The sequence below is a fragment of the Amia ocellicauda genome, chromosome 11 (genome assembly GCF_036373705.1).
Source record: "Amia ocellicauda isolate fAmiCal2 chromosome 11, fAmiCal2.hap1, whole genome shotgun sequence".
Taxonomy (NCBI): Eukaryota; Metazoa; Chordata; class Actinopteri; order Amiiformes; family Amiidae; genus Amia; species Amia ocellicauda.
In genome coordinates, this window is record NC_089860.1 from 10,080,486 (window position 1) to 10,106,176 (window position 25,691).

Sequence of the window (25,691 nt, forward strand, 5' to 3'; positions counted from 1 at the left end):
ATGTTTTGATCAAAGACCTTATAACACTTGCAAATAGAAACTGTGTGGGAGCATCTTTTTCTATCCAGATCCTTTTCCCTCACAAACACACCTGTCTAGTCTATACAGGTGTGCAATTAGCTTTTGTTATGGTGATTGGTTAATTACCTGAATAAATGCAACGTCTTAACATGTTCACCACACATTTACGCACCCTCTTGCATTTTTGCTGAGGTTTTCCTTTGGCTGGTAAAAATACCAAGAGGCTGGTAAGTCTTTTCCTTCTACCAGACACAGTGGCTAGTGGCCAAAATAGTTAATTTTATCCCCTGGCAGAGAGTCATCGTATTTTTAAGGCACGCTCTACCGTGAAGTACAGTTGCAGTGAAATCAATCCCAGTACTCTGTATCCAACCACACAGACAGTCTAGGAATGAAGGGAGGGCTCACCTCTAGCCAGCGATCCACGCACTGCACGTGGTAGTCGTGTAGGCAGGGCAGGGTCCTCAGCTCCTCGTCCTCGTCGAAGTCCATCAGGCACACTTGACATCTGAAATACAGAACAGTATTGGACACAGCTCAGTCAGGGGACCAAACTCTGCTTAATTACGTACAACACATACTTGGTAGAACTGTGTGTATATTAATTCCAGCATATTAGATTGGGACCAGAGAAATGTGCCCATATAAGCTTATAACTACATTATTGCGATGCTCTCTTAGGTCAGTCTAAGCTGAGATTGTATTTTGGAGCAACATCTACAAACAGGGACTCCCAGGTCACTGGTCTCACAACTCTGCCTCTAGAAACAGATGCCTGGAAGTGAGTTTCATTAGATTTCACTGCGTCTAGAGACCCACGGTGAGGAGAACTTGCTCTGACTCAGCAATAGGCTCTAGGAGGGCAACTCACGCTGTCTTCCCTCCACTGTGGGCCGGATCGAACCGCTTGGTGGGCAGGAGTTCAATCTGCGATGCGTTCAGTCCCTCGTCTCCAAAGGCACCACCAGGTTCCAGATCGTCGTCTGAGCAGGAACAAGAGCACAAAGCCTGGTTTAAAGCACTGCGGGTTTGTAAAGCAAAGCGAAAAACAGCACACAGCAATATCTGAAATTACCCATAAAACAAGAATAAACTACAAATCTGCGGGGACCCTGCTCTAAAACATCTGTCTGACTCAGACACATCTCTGGCCTAAACCACCTGCTGAGAAACCACTTCTTACCCACGGGCAGGAATTCCCACTCCTGTACCCCAGGATCCTCTCCATCATTTGCTACAGGAACCAGGAGATACTGATCATGACCTCCCAGCTCCTGTCCGTCAGCTCCCACTGTGACCAGGAGATACTGATCATGACCCTCCAGCTCCTGTCCGTCAGCTCCCACAGTGACCAGGAGATACTGATCATGACCCTCCAGCTCCTGTCCGTCAGCTCCCACAGTGACCAGGAGATAGTCCTCATGTTCCCCAGGCTCTGGCGCATCGCCTTCTGATGAAGGGTCCACACTAACCTGAGAGGAGGGGCGGGAGGAGACAGGCGAGGTAGGGGGGTCCTGTCCGGGTTGTGCGCTCTGAGAGCTGCTCTGCTGCTGCTGCTGCTGCTGCTCTCTGTCCAGCTGTGGAAAACAACACATACATCAGCAAGCGCTACAGCACGAAACTGAGTTGTTCTCAGCGCCACCAGAAGGGGCACTGAATTGCTGAGCCAGGCACTGAGGATGGCAGCACTGACAGGACCTGTGTAGCGGCCACAAGCATCACAGCGCCTGCAGCAACGCCACTGACCTGCAGACGCTCTTCCTCCGTCTGAGCAGCGCGCACCACTGCCACAAACACCACATCTTCATCATCTTCAACCTCCTCCGCTTGTCCTACTTCCACCAGGAGGGGATCGATGCTCCTGTGGAAGAAATCAGAGAAAGAGGGCAAGAGAGAGGGAGACAGAGAGTAGGAGGGAAAGAGGGAGGGAGAGAGGGAGTGAGAGGGTGAGAAAGAGGGAGATGTGGAGGTGGAGGGAGAGGGAGAGGGAGAGGTGGAGGGGTAGGGGGAGGGACAGGGGGAGGGAAAGGTGGAGGTGGAGGGAGAGGGAGAGGTGGAGGTGTAGGGGGAGGGGCAGGGGGAGGGAAAGGTGGAGGTGGAGGGAGAGGAAGAGGGAGAGGTGGAGGTGTAGGGGGAGGGACAGGGGGAGGGAAAGGTGGAGGTGGAGGGAGAGGAAGAGGGAGAGGTGGAGGTGTAGGGGCAGGGACAGGGGGAGGGAAAGGTGGAGGTGGAGGGAGAGGGAGAGGGAGAGGTGGAGGTGTAGGGGGAGGGACAGGGGGAGGGAAAGGTGGAGGTGGAGGGAGAGGAAGAGGGAGAGGTGGAGGTGTAGGGGGAGGGACAGGGGGAGGGAAAGGTGGAGGTGGAGGGAGAGGGAGAGGTGGAGGTGTAGGGGGAGGGGCAGGGGGAGGGAAAGGTGGAGGTGGAGGGAGAGGAAGAGGGAGAGGTGGAGGTGTAGGGGGAGGGAAAGGTGGAGGTGGAGGGAGAGGGAGAGGTGGAGGTGTAGGGGGAGGGGCAGGGGGAGGGAAAGGTGGAGGTGGAGGGAGAGGAAGAGGGAGAGGTGGAGGTGTAGGGGGAGGGACAGGGGGAGGGAAAGGTGGAGGTGGAGGGAGAGGAAGAGGGAGAGGTGGAGGTGTAGGGGGAGGGACAGGGGGAGGGAAAGGTGGAGGTGGAGGGAGAGGGAGAGGGAGAGGTGTAGGGGGAGGGACAGGGGGAGGGAAAGGTGGAGGTGGAGGGAGAGGGAGAGGTGGAGGTGTAGGGGGAGGGAAAAGTGGAGGGGGAGGGAGAGGGAGAGGGGGAGAAAGCAGGGGCCGAGGTGGACAGGTCCGGTGTGGATGGTGCAGATTGAGCACTGGTCTCTCCACGGTCCGTCCTGTCTGCCTTCTGGCGCTTCCGCTTCTGTCATGTTGATTGTTTGAAAGAGAAGGAGAAGGAAATGGAAAAGCACACATTTAAAGTGTCCCATTAAAGCAGCTACATTTGTATGCTGTTGTTTTTCTCCAGCTGTGGGGTTTAATGTTGTTTAAACACTAGAAGAGCCGAGCCGGTCAATTTGACCGATTTGGTTATTCAAATTTGAATTACTGTGTTCCTAAATACACAGCGCATACCCATTCCTGACTTTTCCTAACTATATGTCCTAAACATGCCTACAGCGTTTTAGCTGCATAAACGCTAAAATAAATACGTTTATCTAGAATACATTTACCTAGAATAGCCAAAATTGGGTTATTCTGACCAGTCATTTACATACATAAGAAATCAAATATAACACATAATCCTGCCTTTCCTTTACAATGCAGTCAGTCTGGCGCTCAAGTGGCGATCTCTACCTGTCTACAGTATTTCATGTGCTTGAAAAACACACGCATTGTACAGCATTACAGGTGTGTTCTTACAATTGTAGTCAGATTGAGCGGATACAGTGATTACCCTGCAAATAGACATGGATTGGAAACGGAGACTGAAGAGAGCGCCTTTTGGAAATGCCGTGTATATGAACATGACTGATTCAGGGGACATCATTGATACTGGGAATGACAGATCATTCATGGGTTTGTGTCAGTGTTGTGAAAACATTGTGAGTGAAACACAGGTCCAAATGGCACCGAGTGTTTTTCCTCTACTGATCAAAACACGATTGCTACTGCACGTAGTACAGAGCGCAATAACGCAGACACATCGCACGCAAAATAATGATTCAGGGACATTATCAGCAGAGGAGCATTTATTGCGATGCTATACATTCGTGGAGCAGAAGTGTTCACCTGGACAGGGCTGTCAAAATGCAGTGTGAGGTACGAGCTCATGCAGGGAAAGTGCAGAAACTGTCCTGTGAGGACTGTACGAGCTGTCAGGTATGCAGGCTAAATATATACTCAATCGTTTCTTGAAATACAAAGCTACAGTGAATACAAGCACTGTATGTTGAAAACAAAGTTTACATGGTGTTGCAAATGTTTACTTTAGTGTACAATTATGTTTTGATAAACGCAATAGTTATTCTTCAACTAGAACATATTGCTTTTGAGCATGATTATTATATAAACAATATTTACGTTAACACTTGTTTCATTCCTTTATTGTATGCCGTTTTTGAGCTTTGTGCTTATTGTAGGCTGTATGGTTATTCATGTTTTGACTGCAGTGTGCACGTTTAGAAAAAGTGCTTTGTTATTCAGAGCAATAATATGATTTTTTTAGGATCATATATCAATTTAAATAATCCAGTTGTGCTATACAGATGTTGGATATGATGTTCATGAATAAAACGTACGAGTTGTATGCGATAGTTTGCCTTTGATTGTCATATCACAGCTGCTAAAGAGCTGTCGGTTACAATGACCGGCTTTGGCGCTTGGTAGTTTCAAATGTCGGCACAACAGCCGAGTTTGATTTCAGCTCCGAAAAACAGATTCAATTTAAGATTCCCAAACTATAACTGTGAAATGAAAAACCTGAGAAGACCCATAAAGAGGAATGACAACGAGCACACAGATGGGTGTCACTCATCTGATAGACCTGCAGAGAAAACTATTCATTGCTGCTGCTGCTGATCAATCTGTTATCTGTGTACATTTCTGCAAATGCAGTACAAACCCTCAGAGGGGAAACCAGTGAACATGTTTTACACACACATTCACAATGAAACAAGACGGCCGAGCGGCCCTGTTTGTACTGTATGCTATAGGAGGCTACAGGACATTCAGAAATTCCTCACAGACACTGACCTTCCTACGCTCTTCCAACACCCCTCCATCAGGCCGCCTCTTACGATGTCTCGGGCTGCAGATAATGATCATTAAAAAGGCAGTAATTCACACATTAGACATGTTGCTCATATCTTCCCCTCATCGCACAAACAATCAACAGGGATTGTGACAGCAGGGGAGGAATAAGACTCCCGTTGCACAGCAGTTTGACACATTGCTCATTTTACAGCCTGCGGATCAGCTCATAAGAGGCCCTGGATATTGGTGCTGAATGGAGAGAAACTGAGGAGAAGTGCATACTGTATGTTGAGTTATATTGTCAAGTGTCATTTCTCGCTTCATCCATGTCATTATACACAAGTATTGAGCTGTGCAATAGTGATCTTTACATTGGGCCGCTGAAGGCGCTATATACCTCGGCGCTGCAGGAGGGAGGCCGCCGTGGGCCTCGGAGTCGCTGGCCGCACTCGACGAGTCGAGAAACGGCGTCCAGTCTGACATTATAGTCGCTCTAATCGCGTTGAATCGCAGCTAGTGCTTCTCAACAAAGGGCAAGCAGTGAAACTGTTTCATGGAGGAGGACAGGAGCAGATTGCGCTGAAAAACGACTCATATTTTGAATGTAAACATGTTTAAATACCTAGATCTTTATCATAGGGAATGACTAGTTTTGTTTCAGACGTTTATGTTTTTATGTTTCGTCGCTTGCATTGTGTTCAGTATCGAGTCACAGCCCGTGTGTGTATAAATGTTCAGTAAATAGAAACGCGACTCACCTCCAAAGAGAACCACATACGAGTGACGCGGCACACGCACGCCAGTGACGTCATGACGCAGCGTGATCAGTCCTGGGTGAGTTAATGCAGCTGCAGGTTATTTACAGTGTGAGTCGGTGTTTGAGTTGCCACCCGTCCCTTACAATACGGAATCGTCCCGTTATGGAGAGAACAATGTATTGAGTCAATACGGATGCGATTTGTTACTGTGAAGGAGCTGTAAGAATCTTGCTATATATAACATGAATGAACAATGCTTTGGTTAAACTATACATATGAACATTCGCGTCAATAAAGCTTATAATGAATAACACAAGTTTGGAACAGCACAATTGCATTATGATATTTGGCCACTAGATGGAACTATATGGAACTGTAACACATGACAAACAGCCTGAAGAACTGACAAGGTAACAGATAAGCTATTAACAGCGTCATAGTATAAGAGTATAAAATATTCTGAAACGTCCACCGAACAATGACATGAAATGAACATTGAAATGGCATAAGTCAGCCAGATGCAAAGTGCAAACAGTAAGTCTTGGTTGAGCTGAGGATGCCTCCCCAAAATACTCCCATAGGGCTCCTGAGGAGATTGAACATGCATTACAATGTCATGCACACAGCATGTTGTGAATTAGAAATGCTTCCCCCTGCGATGTATTAAACACAATTGCTGGCATACTAGGTGTATCTGTAGTTCTCACATTACAGTAATAATCTACCTGTTCGTTAGCCTAAATTCATGAATTACTTTGTAAATAGTCAAGCAGACCTGCATTTCTCAAACCCATTTTTTACAATGACAGACGCTTAGTTTTACACATTGTTGCCCCAGGCTTAGTCCTAGTCAGCAGCACCCCGTCATGTGCAGTCTGAAGTCCATCAGTCCACAAAGGTCCTGACCAGTGGCGTATGTAGGGGGGACCACGATGTTAATGGATGTTAATGATGGAGGGGTATCCTACATCGTCTATTAGAATATTAGTTAGATTCGAAAATTAGTGTCATATTTTAAGGTCAGCAGCAATTCAGAAGGGGTTTATTAGAACTTCAAATCAAACTTTGTACGACAACGTTGAGCCTCAACACTAAACCGGTTCCAATGGAAAAGTCAGCAGGTGTTTGACTCCTAAATGCTGTAATTTGGTGTGGAAGTACAGTCTTATTTAAAGGGTTCCACCATAAAATGATCACAACCTGAGAGTTTCCCACTCCTGTAAACCCCACAGAGTTCAAGTGGCACAATGAGCAAATAGGCACAGGCTTGATTGTGCTCTTAGACTGTTTCAGGTCTCTGTTTGTCCTATGATTATTCTCATCTGGTTCATATATACAGTTATAATAGTCCTTTATAATATACTGTGGCAAGAAAAAGTATGTGAACCTTTTGGAATCACCTGGATTTCTGCATAAATTTGTCATCACATTTGATCTGATCTTCCACTAAGTCACAACCGTAGACATACACAGTCTGCTTAAACAAATAACACACACATCATTGTATTTGTCTTGTCTATATTGAATACATCATTTAAACATTGACAGTGCAGTGTGGAAAATTAAAGTAAGGTAATTCCAAAGGGTTCATAAAGGGTTTTCTTGCCACTGTATAGTGACCACCACATCTATAAAATCCCTTGATAACTTGTAACAAAAACAAATATATAAGAAAATGTCAAATGTAAAACACTGCACAGATCAATCTCATATGTTTTTCAACTAATCGCATGTTTTTCCAAAAGCACAAGAATGACATTTATTCACGTCCCATCAATCATTATTTTGTGCATCCTCCTTGACTGAGAGAACACTTTCTGTAGTCTTTTATTAGTTGCTGCCACTTGGGATGGATTTGTGATCCCTCCTACTTAATCGTTTGAAATAGGCAAATAAATAAAATGTTATGAATCTATGTACACTATGTATATGATAATACAGATATGTTTTAAATATAATGTAACATCACAACGGCACTAATGTAGGACATATAAAACCAAAGCTTTACCATTGAATCGAATGTACTGAAAGGAATATCAGGAATCCTCTGGAGATCCTCTTTAGTGAAAGAGATTATTAAGTGAGATCAGTCGTCCTGGAACGAAAGGAATGTAAAGTCCTGAGGTGACCTTTCTAGAAGAGAGTTTTAAACATTGATAATCAGCAAAATGTCATCATATCAGCTATAACCTGGGAAATAGCCGGCGGGTACAACCAGGCCTAGATATCATGTGAGAAATATATGTATCACCTGAATTTAAAGATAGAGGAACCAAAAGCACAGCCTCAATCAGAAGAAGGGTATGAGATACAAATGCTGCTGCTACATTTTAATGTTAATAATTTTATGGGAGAAATAGCTCCTTTCACCATTTTTCTCATTTTAATGTGGATGTCACATTCAAATCCTGCAGCCAAGTTTTTCCACATTCCTTTCATCATAATTTTAGTTTTAGTTTATCAATAAGCTTTATTTGTTACCAGTAAGAGATCCAAGTCTGAGCTGTCTTTAAATAAGTCAAAATCTCTACAAACTTTAGTTTTGTTTTGCTTCGGTTCTGTTCTGTTTCAATTGAGGCAAAATGTATAGTGCATGTACAGTATCTGCAAAAGATACATTTTTCAGTGTTTAATAGCAGAATCAGAACAGCAGAGGGCATATTTGGCTTTGAAAGTAACATATCTAGCTTAAGGAAGAAAGCACCATTGGAGGTCAGCTTTAATTGTTGGTTTTGGCATCACTGTGCATTCTTAATTGGCAAATTGCTTTCACAGCTTGAACTATCTACTGTATAGATTATCTGACTTGAAAAGGCTGTTACATCAGGGAGTAATTGGTGAGGATAACAAAGCACGCTCCTGGAAATTTAGAAAGCTACGCTGACTGTTTAACTAGTACAACCTTTAATAATTATTTGAACACGTGTGGGGGAAACATATTAACATCCTATCCTGCCTTTGTCCTTGGTGAGCTGTTACTCCTAACTTGGAGTTCAGCATTTCACATTCCTTTCTTGCAACGTATTATCTGCAAATTACCTTCCAATGCTGGCAATTTAGAGGTGAATGATTATTATTCATGAGTAATGAGTATAATATTGATGAGATGGGAAGGCTTAGTTTAGAATCCCAATGAAATCACTGCTAGTTATTAGAAATGACCATTCAGACACTGATTATAATATGTTAAAACCCCATGAGGGTATGTCCCAGAGGGGGTATAAAAGCTTTGTTCTATCTTAAAACTTTTGGGGAACAGTGTCATGCTAGCCTAAAATCTTTTGAGTTCTGTGTAGCGCTGTCCCTCCCGAGCACGTAATCAATTCTGATTCGAACTCCCGTCTCCAGAACTCTCTTCCACCACACGCTCTTTGTTTCGGTAAATAATGTGGAATAGTTCAACTACAGAGTTCAGATTGTTGTTACAAGAGTCTAAAGCATTTCAAATCAATGTTGAACTGGCATTATGAATATACTGTGTGCATATGTATGTATATATACAGTGCTTTTAGAAAGTCTACACCCCCTTGAACTTTGTATATTTTGTTGTGTCAGTGTAGGCCATTTTCAGACCACAAAACAAAACAGAATCTCCCAAAACAGGATTCTTTCTTGAGTTTCCTTCGTGCCAGATTTGTTTAGTGCTTGGGATATTGTTGTCACATCCATTAGACCAGTCTTGGCCATAAAAGCACAGAGCTCTTGCAAAGTTGCCATTGACCTCTTGGTAGCCTCTCAGTTCAGCCTTCTTTCTCATTCACCCAGTTTGGAGGGACGGCCTGATCTAGGCAGGGTCTTGGTGGTGCCACACACTTTCCACTTCTTAATAATAATCTTGACCGGCTCCAAGGAATACTCATGGCCTTTGATATTTTTTAAAGCCATCCACTGATCTGTGCCTTTCATCAACTTTGTCCCCGAGTTCTCTTGAAAGCTCCTTGGTGCTCACGGTTGAGTCTTTGCTTTGATTTGCACCAGCAAGCAGAGGGAACCTACAGGAACTGCTGAATTGATCCTGAAATCATGTGAATCACTAGAGTTTAACACAGGTGGAGGCCACTTAACTTGGCATTTAACTTGATTTATACAGGGTTCATTTCACATGCACAGGGCAAGAAGACTGTGCTAGGGCAGTTTAATCAAAGACACCACGAGGAACTGTACACAACGGGAATAAATATAATAAAACATACTAAAACCTGCCTTTAATATTCAGGGGGAATAAAACACTAAAATCCCCTAACAAAAGAAACGACAAAATTCTCTAATAAAAGCTATCCATTAGAAACTACATTTCCCCTTCCTGTGAACAAATGCACGGTATTTAATAAAGTGTTAAAATTGCCGAATCTGGGTCTCCTAATTTCAATCATCAATACTGGCTTTTTCAACAAGAATTCTTAATACAGTCGGCAACATTGGGATGGAAAAATTGAAATTACTTTGTCTTTGGAGTCCAGAAATTCAAGACAGCATTTTTGAACCAAAATTATTCCAAAAATTCAGTGAAATAGACATAAAACAAAGAAAAAAAAAAACGAAACCAGTACTAATGAAAAAAAACTCGAAATAAAAGTAAAAATGGCCTTAGGCACAACGAAAACAGCACCACTGATTGCTAGTGACCCTTCCTGTTCAGCAGCAGAAAGAGAAGACCCCTTCGTGTCTGTTCGTACAGCATTTATACTCATTCTCCAGAAATGGAAGAGTCCACCCCCATTACAGAGGTAGGGAAGAAAGACAACAAAACAAACTCTCCATTTGTACAGAATCTATGCACAGCATCATCAACACGAATCATCATTTCTGTCAGGCTAATGGGATAATACCTTGCATGCAAACTTCCAAGTAATTATGTAGAGTATGCATCTTCTGGCACTTCGCTATAACGGCGTGATTTGAATAATCAACTCCTGCTGTTTATATGCACGCATGTGTGTGTGGACTTGAAGGAGAGTTGGATTATTAGGTTAGATGGAGTTTAAATTCTAAAATATATAAGAATTAACTAGACAGAGAAATAGAGATGGATAATGAGCAAAACTATTTACATCCAACTGTCCTCGTAACACACACACATACATTAACGGCGTTATGGTATACTGGGGTTTCAGTTTTAAACACGGCATGACAGCTCAAGCCCGTTCATCACATGTGTCTCCTATTGTATAAAATAAGCCTTAAGTGGAATTATCTTTGCCGTCTGCTCACACAAACTGCATGTGAGGACATATCTTATACTGTACAATAAGGAACAGCCCGAATACAAAATGAACTTCAATAAAGATACCTGTCAGGTCAGGACATACTGTATTGTGAAATCGTCTGGCAGTGTAACATTGTGACATCTTGTTTCACAGATGTGCTTAAAAGTCAGCAATGAAATAACTGAATCATCATGCATGCCACTTATTTAAAATTAATACTATTAATGCCAGAGTTACAGGTTTGTTCTTTGCTCCAGAGAAGAAGACAAGCAAGGCTCTTCAGATTGTGCCAAATCTCTTTTCTGCAGGAACATCTGCTCCAACTGGCTTGAAAAAGAAAAAGAGTGTGATGCTGCTCCAGTTTGTACATTATCTGAAATGTGTGTTTTGATGGATGAATATATTAAATCTTCAATTTAATTCAACAGCCCATTGATGTTTTCTGTGTGTTTGTTTTGCATCCTTAATTTTGTTCCTTTGATTTTATTCTTGCACTTGGTTAAGAAAGTATTTGTAAAATAAAGTTTTAAGAAAACATTATCTTGAGGGAATTAACCAATCTCTTGCTTCAAGAAAACAGGTAACTTGTTTTATTGGACTAATTTCTGGACACAAGAAATAATGTACATTCTGACTGGAATTGGCATAACCATGGGATGAGAATACATTTTTGAGCCAAGAAGAATTCAGCAAGAAAACAATTCTGGGCCCACGGATCTTCACAGAAGCCAAAATAATCTTGTAGTAAGACATGAGTTTTGGCAGTGTGGTACTTTGATTGATGGCATCTATTTCAATGACATCCATCTCATGCAAAAACAAACATCCAAACAGTTAGATTTTGCTTTATATTCAATAGATCTCCCTTGTTTTTCCAACAATCTGATTTCCGATAGCTTGAATAATCAGTCTGGATACAAGGATATTGTAGCCATGAAAACCAAAGCCACGTCAGTGCCTCAGAGGTGAGACACTGTGGCCAGCAGTGCTCCTGTTGAGCGATCACAATGAGAGCTGAATCAGATGTAACAGTCAGGTGTTCATAATGGATATCTGACCAATTCATTCCATGCAGCCCCTGTTTCTGTGATTGCTTGACAAATGGAACAAATGGTTTCTCCTAAAGATCTGTGGAGCCCCTCTCTTCTGAGGACATAAAGTTTAATGTAGTCCTGAGTTCCCCTACACGCTGTTATACAGTTATATGAATGAACAAGTTCACGTTCAAACTGTGCCACTGTCATTCCTTGTGAGTAAGACGTTTTGCTCTGGCTCTAGCAGGTCAGTGACCGGTCACCGGTATTTAAGATTGTGTTATTTTCATAAAACTACACCATATCTGCTCAATCACTGTTACAAACACCATCACATTTTCTGAAAATTGGAGTAAAACAGTTTTGAGACCAAGATATACATTTCCCCTTTATTGAAATACAAGGTGATGCAGTGCTTTACTAGACACTATTAGTAATATACATTGCTTTACACTTGTAAACAGATTTTAAGGTATTGCTCCATTGTGTTCAGATTGAAAGTATGTTTTGTATTGCTTCAAAATTAACTTATGATTACCATCTTAAGGCAGAGTGACGCAGGACAAGGAACACTGTAGCTGGACAATGTTTATGCCAAGTCCTCACAAAAGTGTCCCAATTGGATCAACAGGCCTTAAGAAAACACTATAGTGTTGGTTGAGCCCTCATCCCACAATGCGTAAAACCATGCTGATGTATTTTACTATTGCCATACTTGGACAGTATGTTTTTGATGGTATCATTTGTGTGGGACAATAACTTTACGTCTATGTACACATACACATGCCTAATGGAAAATCAGACTGGGAAAAATGACAATGAGGAGTGGTGACAAAGAGTCAATATGTCCAAGGAACATCTTGAATATCTCTTAGAATAGGACTTCACCATTCCTGAAATATCACATCTGTTTTCTGTAACTGTGAATCATCCGGAGGAGAATGACACACTATGGATGGCCTGTAAAGGAAAGACATGGTGACATATCTGATGAGTCTGGTCATGGACATCAGTCCAGAAAATTTGCCTAAATGAAAATCAGACTGGGAGGGGGGAAAATAGGTCATGAATCATTTGTGCTAATGGCTGTAAAAAGCAGAATAGAAAAATGATGTGCTATGCATACTGTACTCACAGTAGGTTCAATAATTTAAATACAAAAATAAATGACTCTAACTGATTTCAAACACAGTATCCATACTACTAAGGAGGCCAATGTCAAAACATCTCAAAATAACAGGTGTTCAGGTTCTGCAGTGAATAAAATCAATATAATTTTCCTCTGGGTTTCCAAGACTAAGTTGCTGGGCTAAACCATTTCATATATCTGCTATATGTCCAATACTTCTTGGGGGAAACTAGCATTCACTGCAGACCTGTACAGTGTATAAAATGTACTAATTAGGAGAAGAACTGTGTCATCAAAATCAAGTCTTTCCGATGAAGTTTGAATAGATTAATACAATGGACTGGACCTGAAAGTCTGAAATGATTAAGTGAATCGGAAAACAAAACCTAAAATAACAATAATAATGTTTCAGAACTGTGCACCTATATATTCAGAAATTATTGCACATTATTATTCCTGACCATTGGCACACAACCTCCGAATAACAAAACAAAGCACAACTAATCATTTACATTATTACAGAAGGTATGCAGATTGACAGTTGACCAGATTGACAGTTTTTGTTCGTATTGTCTTTTAGATCCAATAACATAGGTTGCTGGAGTTCCTGCATTGACAGGAAATTGTCGGCTCATTCACACTCGAGTGCAGTCCGAGCTTAAAAACTGCTTTTTGTGTCGCTGGTGTCTTTTCTTGAACAGATTTTCTGCTGCCTGTGTGGTGCACGGCCTGCAGTTCCTGCACGAGCGGAAGATCGTATACAGGTAAGTTATCACACATCAGCCATTTGTACAATATACAAGCAAGAAAAAATCTAGTCTCACTGAGATCAAACCCAACCTAAACTATTCACCCACTGAATTTCTCTTAGATTTTGAAAATGATTTATTGTGACACTCACAAGTCCTCATAATAGAAGTCATGTCCTAAAATCAGTGCAGACATGTACCTGAATGCAACAAGTTTGAGAAATGTATGTTTCTGTTCATTGTTGACAGGGGAATAGTTCTTGTGTTCCTGGCAGGCTCTGTCTATATTCTGCAATCCAAGTGATTATACTGTATTTTTATTCCAGGGACTTAAAGCTGGACAACTTGGTGCTTGACGCAGCTGGCTATGTCAAAATTGCAGACTTCGGTCTGTGTAAGGAAGGTACATTAAAATTCTTGATTTCCTAGTATATGTATAATTTAATTTTTTTTATTTGTATATTTAATTTACAATGTGATATTTTTCCGGAATCCTCTTAATTTTCCTTCCTAGGCATGGGCTATAAAGACCGAACTAGGACAGTGTGCGGCACCCCAGACTTTTACGCCCCAGAAGTCCTCACCAAATCATCGTACACCCGGGCAGTGGACTGGTGGGGGCTGGGTGTGGTCATCTTTCAGATGCTGGTTGGCGAGGTGGGTATTCTTAACAGAACTTCAAATTTAAGACTTCAGTTGGAAAAGTGTTAAACGTCTCCCGATAAGGCTGTAGTGTAGTCGGTCCACAAGCCAGTCACAGGGGTAACTGTTGCACTCTTTTAATCTGTCGAATCTCTGTGACTTTTGGCCAATTGTGTGCCACAGCTTGAGGCATTATCTGGACTTCAGGGAGCAAACTGCTCTTAGCGAAAGCTTTTATTGGTTCAGCCATTCAAGAGCCTCATATATAAGCTAATGCAGTATTAAAGTGAAAGCAGTAGGCCTCTGTTGAGGTAAGATCATGATCCTCTCGTGGTTTCATTATGATTAAAATGATTTCATTGAGTGCCATCAAGGCAAAGTTAAATCTATACCACCAAGGGCCAGGTAGGATTTCATTCAATCCTTGAGGACTTAATTAGACTTTTTGAAAACCTAACATTATAGTTGCAGAAGCTGAAACACATCAGTATTTTATTTCATACAGATCGCTCATGCACACACAACCGAAACACACCTTTATTGCCAGGTTACGATAGCAACTCCTTCAGGACGTTTTGTTAACCAGGTTTGGTTTTCAGTAGGATTCCATTATTGCAGACTTTGTGTCTATAATTGATCTGCTTTAATAAGTCATGTCTAAGTTGTGAATTGACTTTTTACAAGATCTGTGTGTGTGGCTTTTGCATTCCCGAATGCTCAGAATGTGAATATTGAAAGTTTGGGTCTGGAGTAACCCTTTAATGTGCTCTCCTCTCTTTCTTCTTGTGCCCATAGACTCCTTTCCCGGGTGAAAATAGAAACCAGGTGCTTCACAATATTGTGCACATGAAAGTGGACTATCCTGCGTTCCTCTCGTCAGAGTCCATCTTCATCATGAAAAAGGTCTGTATGCCAGGGTTATTTATTGTTGAGACACATTTTTCCTCCAGTCTGTCCCTCGGTATCTTGCTACCAACCATAGTGAATGGATGTCACTGTTATTTAAATGTTACACAATTGGAGGAATACCCAGTGACTGTGCAGCAGTGGAGCGAGGCTCACAATAACAATGCACAAACGCTCATTTGCACTTCAAATTATGAGAACTTATTTTTAACATCATGTTTCAACTTTAAGTCCATTGATGGAGAATAACGTGCGTCTCCTTCTTGTTTTGAATCCTCTGCAGCTCATGAAGAAAAATCCCAGCAAGCGCCTTGGAGCCAGTAAACGCGGTGCAGAGGAAGTAAAGAAGCATCCCTTCTTCAGAGTACGTTGGCGGACACGTCCGTTTTATGGCCGCTCTTTTACATAAAGGTCGCGCCACTTTATCCTTTATCCATTTCTTTCTTCCTTCTCTTTTCAGAGTGTGGATTGGCAAGGGCTTCTGGAAAAGAAGGTGAAGCCTCCCGTCGTACCCACCCTTAAAGGCAGTGCGGACGTCAGTAATTTTGACATAGCTTTTACTGCAGAAGCCCCAGTCCTGACTCCGCCCATCTGAGGGGCTCCTCCTCCGGCTTGCGCTGCACTACAGCCCGCCGAAGCATCTCGGTGCTTGGATTTCTGACCGCTGCCCACACCGGCCGGTGCTGACCGGCCTCACGCATGGACTCTCCTCTGGCGCTGCGCCTCACCCGTCTGCTCACGTGAAACCCCCGAAGCACAGCGATGCTCTACCAGCTGTCACTGAAAGTCGTTTTGAAGATGAAAAACTGAGCTCAAAATCTCCTTGAAAGCAGGCGGATTTGGACTAATCAGACATCTTTGTTTCCCAAACACACATCACTATGGAACACATCCGGAGAAAAATCACACATCAACCGACATTTAGATCACTGAACGGTCGCTGCTCCATTGCTATCATAACTGGCATAGTTGCACAAATCCACAAAAGAGTTTCCAGAACTGGAGAGGTACTGAATTTCACTGCGACTGACAGAGCATCTAGGACCTGTTTTAGTGACATATCAACTAGCCGGTGCCCAATATGCCTTCCAGCGCATCATAAATGCAGGGACCATGATAGAAGACCTTTGAATCTAGTTGTTTAACTCAGAAAGAATTTAAAAAAATGTCATTAAATATAATTTACATCACATACACACAGAGAAAATCACCACTTGAAGATGCACGGCTTCCCCTGTAATGTCTCTAGTATTTACAGGCAGGCCTCATCATTAACCTTAATGTACACACTCTGTATGAGCATAGTTAACTTTTAAACTGTCTTACAACCTCTGTTTTATTATTTCAAAATGTCTTTATCAAATACTGTTCCTTAAATATAAACATGTGGTGTAATAACCTTAATGCAGGTGTTCCCAAACCGGTCCTGGGGGACCCCCTACCCTCCTGGTTTTTGTTCCAACCAAGCTCTCAATTACTTAATTGAACCTTAACTGAAGTAACAATCTGCTTAGATTTTACTTTTTAAATTGTGTAAGAAAGTATTTGTTTCTTCAATATGATTTTTAATATAATTCTATACCTAACTTAAAACCCCTACTGTTTAAAATAATTAAAAGTCTCCAATTTAGGAAATTATTAGTTCAATTAAGGGTTCAATTAAGTAATTGAGAGTTCGGTTGGAACAAGAACCAGCAGGGTAGGGGGTCCCCCAGGACCGGTTTGGGAACCACTGCCTTAATGTATACAGTGAGGTAGTCAAAACCCCCAACAACAGTTAAACTCTGTAAAACATAAATAAACAAATGAAAACATACACCTCAAGGCAGTGGTTTCAGGCTTTCATTTGTCACCCGTTTGAATTTACTGCAGGTATATCTGTCTGTACAGGTCGCTGTTGTTTTTTTTTGTTTAGATTCATGAATGGTTTGATTCCTGGTTGTACAGATGTATTAAAGAAAAAATATATGTATTTTAAAAAAGTTGTTGATTTATTTTGTGAAAACATGGCTTATTAAAAGGGAGGGGGTTTGGAAAATTTGAAATGCATACAAGACAGCCGGCCACAGCCAATGAAAATTCCCCCAAAAATTCAGTAAGTCAGTATGAATGACCCGACGCAGCCCCGGGGCAGATCCAGACAGGCCAGCCTGTGCCAAAGCATCGAGGCAACCAGAGTGTTTATAACAAGAACCCTCCCCTATAGGACAACTGCAGCAAATGTCATCTCCAGCTCTGCTGCCTCTTTAACATCGTCCACCAACCCCTCCCAGTCCTTCTGTTCCCACTGCGGCCCCCCAGGAACACCCCCAGCACCCCCATGCCAGTTCTCTCAATGCAGCTGTTCTGGCCAAACAGGGGCACCTACTCCACTCCACCGACCCAGCAGGAAAGAGGTGCAATTCCCCCAGTTCTCCTTAGCAGAAGAAACCTGTCAAAATACAGTGAGGGAAAAAAGTATTTGATCCCCTGCTGATTTTGTACGTTTGCCCACTGACAAAGAAATGATCAGTCTATTATTTTAATGGTAGGTGTATTTTAACAGTGAGAGACAGAATAACAACAACAAAATCCAGAAAAACGCATTTCAAAAAAGTTATAAATTGATTTGCATGTTAATGAGGGAAATAAGTATTTGATCCCCTATCAATCAGCAAGATTTCTGGCTCCCAGGTGTCTTTTATACAGGTAACGAGCTGAGATTAGGGGCACTCTCTTAAAGGGAGTGCTCCTAATCTCAGCTCGTTACCTGTATAAAAGACACCTGTCCACAGAAGGAATCAAACAATCAGATTCCAAACTCTCCACCATGGCCAAGACCAAAGAGCTGTCCAAGGATGTCAGGGACAAGATTGTAGACCTACACAAGGGTGGAATGGGCTACAAGACCATCGCCAAGCAGCTTGGTGAGAAGGTGACAATAGTTGGTGCGATTATTCACAAATGGAAGAATCACAAAATAACTGTCAGTCTCCCTCGGTCTGGGGCTCCATGCAAGATCTCACCTCGTGGAGTTTCAATGATCATGAGAACGGTGAGGAATCAGCCCAGAACTACACGGGAGGATCTTGTTAATGATCTCAAGGCAGCTGGGACCATAGTCACCAAGAAAACAATTGGTAACACACTACGCCGTGAAGGACTGAAATCCTGCAGCGCCCGCAAGGTCCCCCTCCTCAAGAAAGCACATGTACAGGCCCGTCTGAAGTTTGCCAACATCTGAATGATTCAGAGGAGAACTGGGTAAAAGTGTTGTGGTCAGATGAGACCAAAATCAAGCTCTTTGGCATCAACTCAACTCGCCGTGTTTGTAGGAGGAGGAATGACCCCAAGAACACCATCCCCACCGTCAAACATGGAGGTGGAAACATTATGTTTTGGGGTTTTTTTTCTGCTAAGGGGACAGGACAACTGCACCGCATCAAAGGGACGATGGATGGGGCATGTACCGTCAAATCTTGGACGAGAACCTCCTTCCCTCAGCCAGGGCTTTGAAAATGGGTCGTGGATGGTATTCCAGCATGACAATAACCCAAAACACACAGCCAAGGCAACAAAGGAGTGGCTCAAGAAGAAGCACATTAAGGTCCTGGAGTGGCCTAGCCAGTCTCCAGACCTTAATCCCATAGAAAATCTGTGGAGGGAACTGAAGGTTCGAGTTGCCAAACGTCAGCCTCGAAACCTTAATGACTTGGAGAGGATCTGCAAAGAGGAGTAGGACAAAATCCCTCCTGAGATGTGTGCAAACCTGGTGGCCAACTACAAGAAACGTCTGACCTCTGTGATTGCCAACAAGGGTGTTGCCACCAAGTACTAAGTCGAAGGGGTCAAATACTTATTTCCCTCATTAACATGCAAATCAATTGATTACTTTTTTTAAATTCATTTTTCTGGATTTTTTTGTTGTTATTCTGTCTCTCACTGTTAAAATACACCTGCCATTAAAATTATAGACTGATCATTTCTTTGTCAGTGGGCAAACGTACAAAATCAGCAGGGGATCAAATACTCTTTTCCCCCACTGTATATCTAAGCTGTCCTTCACCGCTTCAGGTTGACAAGTAATAAAAAGTCAGATCATTAGCATCAGCTGACACTTTGAGAGGAGAAGCAGTGGGCACAGAGGGCAGGGCCAGGCTGGTTAAATGGGTACACAACAGACAGAGCAGGGGTTCAATTGCTAGGGAATACAACATCCCAGAAAGAGGGCAACTCTGAAGAATCCCCGCTGTACTGGAAAAGGCCTGCTTACATTATTATTAATCAGCAGATACAATCTTGGCAGCTCAGGTTACTCAAAGGGACTTGGATAATATTCAGTTGTGGGCCGACACCTGGCAGATGAAATTCAATGTGGACAAGTGCAAGGTATTACATGCAGGTAACGAAAATGTCCACTATAATTACACTATGAGAGGAATAGAATTGGAAGAGTTTATGTGGACTCATAACTTTCTCCATCCAAACATGGCAAACACAGTGCTAGGGTACATAGTCAAAAAGTGCACAATTTAAAACAAGGGAAGTAATGTTCAGACTGTGCAATGCACTAAACTGAGTTCTTTATTCATCACCCACGCTTACACTCACCAGACCTGGTCAAATACCATTACATGTGTGTATTGATGTATTTTAATTAGTTCATATTTTAATTCAATTTTGTATTTGAAAAAGCACAAATTGTATCTTGTTTGATAATTACTAAATGACTGTATTTGCAAAATAAAATGAGTTTGTGTTTTAAAAGTATTTCTATGTATTTGCAAATATTTCAATGATGTATTTTTACTAGTATTTTATATTCTCCATTTTCAGTCATTTGTATTTTAATCAGTGTTGTATTTTAAGATATAATCTTTTATGTACATCACAACAATATGATTGTAGCACAACATTAACACACAAATTAAAGACTAAAGACACAATGTGAGATTCCTAACATAGTCCCACCAATTTCATCTGTCCCAACAGTCTAAATTGGTCGCTTTCATTGCCTCCTGTCTCCTCCCTGCATCTCTCATCTAATAGCTAATGAGGCAGAAATTGTGAGATTAGGAACATAAAGAAAAATGGGTTTGTTATTCAAAGTTGAGCTAATGCGTGTACTGCTGGAAAAAGATCTACCTTAACACATAACACCTGTAGTCAGTGCTAATTATAAAACTGTTAAAAGTTTAACTACAACACCAATGTGGCCGAACATGACATAGATGAAGGTAGAGAGTCTGCAACTCAACATTTACTTTCAATGAGAGTTGTGATGTGATGGTAATGTTAGACCGTATTTGTTGCTGAGCTGAGTTTGTTGTGATGTACAAATGAGATTGTATTTTCAAATACAACCCATACATTGAAATACACATTTAAAACACAGAATATCAAATTCCTGTGGAAACACATTCAACTAATAATTGTGAAATAGGATATAATTTAAAACAGGATGAATACGATTAATTGGAAATACAGAAAATATATTTGACACACACACACACACACACAATAATTGAAGAATGTAAGACAGAGGATCCTGAAGCCATTGTGATGGACCTGGCCGTGGGACCGTGGGCCAGACGGATCTGCTCAAGTCACGTGTTCCTCCTCACACTGCAGACTCAATAAAAACTACAACAATTACTCTCAAAGATGCCTCCTTGTGTTTGGATTGCACTGATTCATTCTTCCTGACTGTAAAACAGGGAACTGATCTCCTGTGCCACTGTGGGTCTTCAAAGATCACGTCATTTTCTCGTCGGTTGAAGGCAAATTAAAAGTGCATGTGATATCTTACACTTGTCCACTTTCAATAGCCTGAGCTGCCGAGATTGTATCTGCTGAGCCACCTATTTTAGTATCATCTGCAAATTTGACAAGTTTGCTAACTATTCCAGAGTCCAGATCATTAATATAAATTAGAAAAAGCAAAGGCACTAGTACTGATCCCTGTGGAACTCCACTAACAACCTCACTTCAGTTAGAAGCAACTCCTCTAATCGACACCCTCTGTTTCCTATACATCAACCAGTTCATAATCCATCTACTTACATTACCCTGAATGCCTACAGCTTCTAATTTGAGGATCAGCCTTTGCTGTGGAACCTTATCAAAAGCTTTCTTAAAATCTAAGTATGTCATATCATATGCTTTCACGTGATCTACAGCTGCAGTTGCATGTTCAAAAAATTATCATAAATTAGTAAGACATGATCTGCCTCGTCTAAACCCATGTTGACTATCTCCAAGAATATGGTTTTCATTAAGATGCTCCTCTATTTTCTGTCTAATTTTTCCAACATTTTACAGGTGATGCAGGTGATTTGGAATATTTGAGTTAGTGGCCTAAAAATAATTTCCCGCATTTCTTTAAGTACTGTTGGAAATATACCATCTGGCCCAGGTGATTTGTTTGTTTTTAATTCTGCTAGTCCCTTTAGTACCTCCACCTCATTTATCCTGATCTCTCTTAGGGTTTGACTGGACTGGTTGTTAACCTGTGGCATGATATCTGTTTTTTCCTTTAGTAAAAACCTCTGTGAAATACTCATTTCAACATTGTCCACATCTTGTTCGTTTTCCAAGATACTTCCATTTTAACCCTTTATCTGTTTCACTTCCTCCTTTATTGACCTCTTTCTGTTATAGTATTGAAAAAAGCTATGTGCATTAGTTTCTTTCTATTTCCCTCTTTGCTTTCCTGATCCCTTTCTTAAGGTCTCTTTGAAGCTCTACATATTCTATATATTTTGTTTCATCTCCATCCATTTTGTTTCATCTGAAATCCCCCATTATAACAGCCACATCCTTGCTACATGCAGTCCTGATTACACTGTACATTGCAGCATCTTTCTGAATATCTGAGTTGGGTGGTCTGTAACACACTCCTACCACTAATCCTCCAGATCTTTTATTCAAAAGTTTAACCCACAAAGATGCTGTTTCATTACTGGGATCTAATTTGAGTTTGTGTCAGTGTTGTGAAAACATTGTGAGTGAAACGCAGGTCCAAATGGCACCGAGTGTTTTTACTCTAATGATCAATACACGATTGCTACTGCACGTAGTACAGAGCGCAATAACGCAGACACATGGCACGCAAAATAATGATTCAGGGACATTATCAGCAGAGGAGCATTTATTGCAATTCTATATATTCGTGGAGCAAACGTGTTCATCTGGACAGGGCTATATATTTTTATATATATATATATATACACTCACCTAAAGGATTATTAGGAACACCTGTTCAATTTCTCATTAATGCAATTATCTAACCAACCAATCACATGGCAGTTGCTTCAATGCATTTAGGGGTGTGGTCCTGGTCAAGACAATCTCCTGAACTCCAAACTGCATGTCTGAATGGGAAAGAAAGGTGATTTAAGCAATTTTGAGCGTGGCATGGTTGTTGGTGCCAGACGGGCCGGTCTGAGTATTTCACAATCTGCTCAGTTACTGGGATTTTCACGCACAACCATTTCTAGGGTTTACAAAGAATGGTGTGAAAAGGGAAAAACATCCAGTATGCGGCAGTCCTGTGGGCGAAAATGCCTTGTTGATGCTAGAGGTCAGAGGAGAATGGGCCGACTGATTCAAGCTGATAGAAGAGCAACTTTGACTGAAATAACCACTCGTTACAACCGAGGTATGCAGCAAAGCATTTGTGAAGCCACAACACGTACAACCTTGAGGCGGATGGGCTACAACAGCAGAAGACCCCACCGGGTACCACTCATCTCCACTACAAATAGGAAAAAGAGGCTACAATTTGCACAAGCTCACCAAAATTGGACAGTTGAAGACTGGAAAAATGTTGCCTGGTCTGATGAGTCTCGATTTCTGTTGAGACATTCAGATGGTAGAGTCAGAATTTGGCATAAACAGAATGAGAACATGGATCCATCATGCCTTGTTACCACTGTGCAGGCTGGTGGAGGTGGTGTAATGGTGTGGGGGATGTTTTCTTGGCACACTTTAGGCCCCTTAGTGCCAATTGGGCATCGTTTAAATGCCACGGCCTACCTGAGCATTGTTTCTGACCATGTCCATCCCTTTATGACCACCATGTACCCATCCTCTGATGGCTACTTCCAGCAGGATAATGCACCATGTCACAAAGGTCGAATCATTTCAAATTGGTTTCTTGAACATGACAATGAGTTCACTGTACTAAACTGGCCCCCACAGTCACCAGATCTCAACCCAATAGAGCATCTTTGGGATGTGGTGGAACGGGAGCTTCGTGCCCTGGATGTGCATCCCACAAATCTCCATCAACTGCAAGATGCTATCCTATCAATATGGGACAACATTTCTAAAGAATGCTTTCAGCACCTTGTTGAATCAATGCCACGTAGAATTAAGGCAGTTCTGAAGGCGAAAGGGGGTCAAACACAGTATTAGTATGGTGTTCCTAATAATCCTTTAGGTGAGTGTATATATATATATAAATATAAACAAACACTGCCCGAGTGCCAGTCCACCCCTGCCTATGGGCTGCCGATCCATTCATTGTGACAGTGTAGGAACATAACTGCCTGTTTATTTAATAAGGGGTCCTGAAATTAACAGTTTGTAATGAAATACAAGAAGAGGCTGTAGCCCTGAACAGCAGGGCAGCAGATTAAAGATACCAACCACCAGTCGCATCTGGAATATACAGACATTCCAACCAATTCTACCTACTCTTTCTGATTCTAGGGGTGTCCAATGCCATATCAGGCCTGTAAACCTCAAACCATGTTTGCTTTGATCTGCAATCATTCATATCATTTTTCGCCCTTCTGCTCAGAGACCTGGAAGGAATTGTGATTGCTGACATCCACACAAGCATGTTCAATGCTATGAAGAACCTAACCCCTAATGTTGGTCACACACTCATCTTAAATCTTTTTCATCTCTGGTTTCCTTGTCAGCAGAGTTATACATTTCCTGTCACTTATGATTTCTTTTTTCTTTGCATGATTAAAGGTATAATAAGAACACAAGGAACGTAAAGAATAAGAAGGCCAAATTAATTAAAAGCAACCCACCAGTATATGTTGAGATTATACTTACATTGTTCTTCTTCTTTATATAAAGAACAACCCTACCTATCTGGACAAAAAAAAAAAAAAAAAAAATCCATGATGCCATCTATGTTATCGAGTCACAACCACACGAATGTATCAATCTTCTGCAGTACAAAAACGGAATAGCAGAGCACTAGTAACAAGTACCTGAATACTAGGAACATATAAAGTAAGCTGAAATAATCCATATAATGATGGGAGCAATAATTCTGGAAGCAAAAAAACAGATTTACACTGAACAAACACGAGAAAGAAGGCGTGTGGAATATATGACTGCTATACAACTTGCTGACAACAATGTATATGAATGTGACATTTCTTATTTCCCTTAGGAGCTGTGCCTATACCCTTTTCAGGCTTTAATTAACATGAAATAGCAAGCAATATCCTGCATGATGACACAGTACACATACACACACATTATTATTATTAAAAATAACTGTATTTTTGCACTTTGTTTTGCACTTATGTTGTAAGTCACCGTGGATAAGGGTGTCTGCCAAGAAAAAAAAAAAAAAAAAAAGAGTAAGACTCATCCATAGTAACAGGAACAGAGTATGGCTTTTGAAGATGATCAAACCTGATGATACACAGCTTAAGCCAGGTTTGATTCTGTTTATGACTATTTACTTTTTGTTATACAAAAGTAAATGTGTGCAGCCAATGCACACCGTTGTGTGTTGTGGTAACTTGAAGGAAATAAACAAGGTTTAACCTTTAAGTGTTTTATTGGAACAACTCTCATTTACTAATGCACAGCCACAGTGTATCAGCGCCATCTTGTATATATGTATTCTACTGAAAATCATCATACCTAAGGCTGGGGGGAATACTCCTGAAAGTACGGATCAGTAACAGGGACAAACTCAACACTTACAACATGTGTAGAACTGGAATTCTGGTGCATATTTTGTATCGTTTCAGTATTCAATTTTGAGCCAGACTCTATATCACCCTAATATTAAATAACAAGTATAATAAACAATGTTTGCTTGTATATTAGTAACTATACTATAGCTAGCATTTAGTGTTTCATTCACATTGTACATTTACACTCAGTTTTTGTGTATTAGTAAAATTTGAAATTACTTATTTAATAGATTTCAGAAAAGATTCACTTCACATCATTTTCTCTTTGCTTGTGACACAGCACTGGGGGACCATTTTTACATCCAGACTACAATATCAACAGTCACTTGTTTCTGTAGGAACATTATATCTTGGAACAGGGAGGTTTGAATTATACTTTCACCAAGACATCTAATTTTTTGTAATTTTGTAAAATCAATATTACTGTGTTGGAGAGGCTTTGACATAAACAACATGTGTGTTTTGGGCTCTTCATTTTTAAAATCCATGATAATTTAAGAACCTTTAAAAGAAGTGATGGAGGCCTCGAAGTACAAAAACTTGAATCTTAATTATGAGATGGGATGGGAAGCAGTGCTTCTTT